General features: G+C 29.3%; 3 non-coding genes across 3 annotated transcripts; 1 reads left to right on the top strand and 2 right to left on the bottom strand.

The window, feature by feature from the left end:
• Positions 1 to 373: 373 nt before the first annotated feature.
• TRNAF-GAA (transfer RNA phenylalanine (anticodon GAA)) lies at positions 374 to 446 on the bottom strand. The gene has a single exon. It is a non-coding gene; the product is annotated as a tRNA-Phe (tRNA).
• A 1,837-nt stretch (positions 447 to 2,283) lies between these two features.
• On the top strand, positions 2,284 to 2,356 carry TRNAT-UGU (transfer RNA threonine (anticodon UGU)). Its single transcript has one exon. It is a non-coding gene; the product is annotated as a tRNA-Thr (tRNA).
• Positions 2,357 to 3,461: 1,105 nt separating this feature from the next.
• TRNAS-GGA (transfer RNA serine (anticodon GGA)) lies at positions 3,462 to 3,549 on the bottom strand. Its single transcript has one exon. It is a non-coding gene; the product is annotated as a tRNA-Ser (tRNA).
• Positions 3,550 to 4,806: the final 1,257 nt, after the last annotated feature.

Here is a 4,806-nt window from a genome sequence, read left to right as displayed (position 1 = left end):
CTTAATATTCTCACTCCACCCCAGAACTTCGACTTTTAGGTCTTTTAACCAACTAATTAAACCACTCGAATATTATGGAAATAGAAACCTTTTTTTGTATCGCAGAAAAAAAAGGAAAAAAATAGATAAAGAATTCATTATCTATATATCTATATCTATATATATATAGATACTATAGATAAGCGAATATACCTAATAAAAAATTGCATCTATTCTTTAATCATCTAGGAAAAGTATATCTACAGATACCTAAATAGATCAAAGAAATATGTTATGTATCAGAATCTAGAAGAACACAAATTTGTATGAGTATCTATCCCCCATATTCATTAAAATGAATATGGGGGATAGATACTCATACAAATGAATCTTGTGTCAGGAACCAGATTTGAACTGGTGACACGAGGATTTTCAGTCCTCTGCTCTACCAACTGAGCTATCCCGACCATTCTTGAAGCTTAATACTTTGATTTTAAAAGATTTTTAAAATCTATGTTAATGAATCTATATCAACTAAGTAAAAAAAAAGTTTGTAAGTGAGTTTCCGCAGTAATAATTATTTTTTATTGTTAATCGTTAATTACGCATATGAAAATTCCTTGCTAAAAAATAAGATATTAATTTATACATTTCTGATTAAAAAAAATTCTATGTGTTTCACATATATATTTATATCTATTCCAAAACTCGTCCCTTGTCATTATGATAGATAAGAAAATTATGATAGATAGGAAATTGATGAAAATAAAAATTCCAATTTCGTTGGGAAATAATAAATCGAATAAAACACATAAATAAGGACTTCAAGATAGAGAGGATATAGGAAAAAAATTAGAAAATGAAAAAGTATTTTTGGGGATAGAGGGACTTGAACCCTCATGATTTCTTAAGTCGACGGATTTTCCTCTTACTTTCAATTTCATTGTTGTCGGTATTGACATGTAGAATAGGACTCTATCTTTATTCTCATCTGATTTATCAGTTCTTCAAGGGTTTTAGCCGATTATGATGAAGTGAATAATTTCATCAATAAATATTCCATCTTTTCTTCAACTTCGAATTGATTTGATTCACATTTTTCATTTGTGAATATTTTTATCACAAATAGATCTTCAATAATAAAATAAAAAGTAACAAATTGAAAGAGTATTTCAGTATATATATATGTTTCTAAATGTTTATCTTTGATCCATTCCTGTAATTTTGGTGAAAGGATTCTTTTACTAATGCAATAAAAAAAGTCGTCAATTTCGTTTGTTAGAACAGCTTCCATAGAGTCTCTGCACCTATCCCTTTTTTATTATCACTTTCTGAATTTTTATTTGTTTTCAGAAAACAGGATTTGGCTCAGGATTGCCCATTGTGAATTCCAGGGTTTCTCTGAATTTGAAAATTATTACTTGGTAAGTTTCCATACCAAAACTCAATCCAATTAAGTCCGTAGCGTCTACCAATTTCGCCATATCCCCATCTTTTTTTTTATTTGAATCTGATTATAATAGAATGCTTTTTTTTTCATTTCTATTATGAGAATTATGCGGGAACTTTTGAATTCATTAAATACATATTATTTTATTAAATATTAAAAACCCCTTTCTCCAATTTTATAGATTTTATTTCATCTATATTGGATACCTTTATTTGTTTGAATCAGAACTAATTCTAATATCTATATATTAACAATTCAATATACACAGATATAGACCACATATCTACTTATCTTCTATGTACCTACTTATCTTCTTTTTTCATACAATTTAGAATACTCGAATGGTCGATTCTTTTTTTTTTTTTGTTTTTGCTTAAAAAAAAAAAGAAAATAAACAATCCATTTATTCATATACAATTTATATAACTAAAACGAATCTAGTGGCTAAAAAAAACCATTCTTTTAATTGAATATAATATAGAATTAGACATTTACTTAGAAATATGGAATTCCTTAATAAATATTTACTAAAATTTATATTTATTCAAATTTACTTTAAGTACTAATAAATAATCTTTTTGAAAGAAATCAATTTAATAATATATATCTAGAATAGTAGATCGAAATAAATTATATTAAATAAATTATATTAATATAATATTAATTATTATCTTGCACTTTATGTTATCAGATTAAAATAAATAATAGAAATAATAAAAATTGGGTTTGATTTTCTATATTTTCTTTCTCTATTTTTGATGTTTGTATTAATTTGAATTTTGTTATAAATAACTAAAAATTGATAACTAAGATCCCATTCAATTCTTCTGCATATGTATATTTCGTTTACATTAGCCGGTTTAGCTCAGAGGTTAGAGCATCGCATTTGTAATGCGATGGTCATCGGTTCGAATCCGATAACCGGCTTTTCTCTATTTGTTTTTTACATAATTGATAATATCTTTTTTAGAAATAAAAAATTGGGAGAGTTCGATCTCTGCGGAAGAAATCAAGAAATTAACCTACTTTTTTGTATTCTTTTATATACAATAAATTCGGATATTGATAAAATTCATCTAATTCTTCTTTGTACTATAAAACTTTAGTAGATTTCGCTTCATTTAGAATTCTATAATATTTTTCATTTCGTTTAGTTTTCATTTCGATTTATAAGATTTTTCATTTTAAAAAAGGAGTTTTTATGTCACGTTACAGAGGACCTCGTTTCAAAAAAATACGTCGTCTAGGATATTTACCAGGACTTACTAGTAAAAGGCCAACAGTCAAAAACGAATTTCGAAATCAATTGCGCTTCAGTAAAAAATCTCAATATCGTATTCGTTTAGAAGAAAAACAAAAATTGCGTTTTCATTATGGTCTTACAGAACGACAATTGCTTAAATACGTTCGTATCTCCGGAAAAGCTAAAGGATCAACTGGTCAGGTTTTATTACAACTACTTGAAATGCGCTTGGATAACATACTTTTTCGATTGGGTATGGCTGCGACTATTCCTCAAGCCCGCCAATTTATAAACCATAGACATGTTTTAGTTAATGGTCGTATAGTGGATATACCAAGTTATCGTTGTAAACCTCAAGATATTATTACAGCAAAGGATGAACAAAAATCTAAAACTCTTATTCAAAATTATTTTGATTCAGCCCCCCATGAGAAATTGCCAAATCATTTGACTGTTCACCCTTTCCAATATAAAGGTTTAATTAATCAAATAATAGATAATAAATGGGTTGGTTTGAAAATAAATGAATTACTGGTTGTAGAATATTATTCTCGTCAAACTTAAACTTAACTAAAATAACAAGAGTTTTTTTTACAAGGATTTTCTGCTATTCATATATCATAGACATGGATATGCGAAAATTTTTATTCCTTGCCCACCCGTTATCCACTATTTTTTGTATTACCGAAAAATGAGGAATATAAAGTTGTCCATATCAACAAACAAATTTGAAATATGAAATAATGGTATGCATTGGGATGAGTAATATTGATGAATTTGGTAAAGATTCGGAAAGAGAGGGATTCGAACCCCCGGTAAACAAAAAGCCTACATAGCAGTTCCAATGCTACGCCTTGAACCACTCGGCCATCTCTCCTATATAATGATGCCCAGAAACCGGTTGAATGTTGAATAGTGAATCAATCCTATTTTTCATAAATGCATAAAACCTATTCAAACTATAAAAATACAAAGTAAAATTAAAAAAAAACCTCCTACAAGGTCTTAGGATAAACAAATTTGATTGATGAGTTCATTTTTACGTTATTTCGCACTGTATTATAATTATACAATTCCTTTATTTGTGGGATTGATTTCTCACACCATGATTAATTAAATTATAGAATGGATTTCTACCTATGCCTAGATCTCGGATAAATGAAAATTTTATAGATAAGACCTTTTCAATTGTAGCCAATATCTTATTACGAATAATTCCGACAACTTCAGGAGAAAAAAGGGCATTCACTTATTACAGAGATGGTGTGATTTGATTCCATTTTTTTTGACCGATTTCGGTCAAAAAAAAATGGAATGGAAAAACCCCACGCGTGTTGAAGGTGAAATTTGTAAATAAAAGGATTAATTCCTTCTGTCGTGTATCCTCGATTAATGAAGCCTTATATGCTTGAATTTTAGGTTTCTAGTATTAAGCGAAAGGTTATACCTATACTTATGGGGTTAGGTCAACCCCAAATTACTAGTACTGATAGGCAACATTGGGAAAGAAGCACTACGCTTGGGAATCAAGGACACGAAAACTTTGTATCTATCTATATCCATGGCTTATCGAGATTGGGACTAACAGGAATGGTTGGGACAATAAATATCCATCTCGTTCATATTTTGGATACCCATAGAACCATCGAAGATTATTGAGGTGACTAATTCCAGGAAATTAAGCAGCGTAGAGGACAAAGAAATTGTTGAAGTTCTTATTTTTTTTTATCAAGTACCTACATACTTAATGTTAAGAAATAATTTTTGACAGGAAGGTTGGCTAGAGATTTATTGTAAAAACACTAGCTCTGTTCAGTTGAGAATGAGAATACTGGAATATTTTTTGATTTGATGGATTTTTCTCATTACACACATAAGGGGGGAGCCGTATGAGATGAAAATCTCACGTACAGTTCTGGAGCGGAGATTCTTTGAACCGAATGACGACCGTAACGGATGTCAGCTCAATCTGAAGGAAATTATGCAGAAGCTTTACAGAATTATTATGAGGCTATGCGACTGGAAATTGATCCCTATGATCGAAGTTATATACTTTATAACATAGGCCTTATTCACACAAGTAACGGAGAACATACTAAAGCTTTGGAATATTATTTTCGGGCGCTCGAACGAA

Source organism: Vigna unguiculata, unplaced genomic scaffold, assembly GCF_037176805.1.
Source record: "Vigna unguiculata cultivar grain cowpea cultivar isolate G323 ecotype 2 unplaced genomic scaffold, ASM3717680v1 ptg000496l, whole genome shotgun sequence".
Classification (NCBI taxonomy): Eukaryota; Viridiplantae; Streptophyta; class Magnoliopsida; order Fabales; family Fabaceae; genus Vigna; species Vigna unguiculata.
The sequence above is the reverse complement of the archived record's forward strand: the minus strand, read 5'-3'. Positions and strand labels throughout refer to the sequence as shown.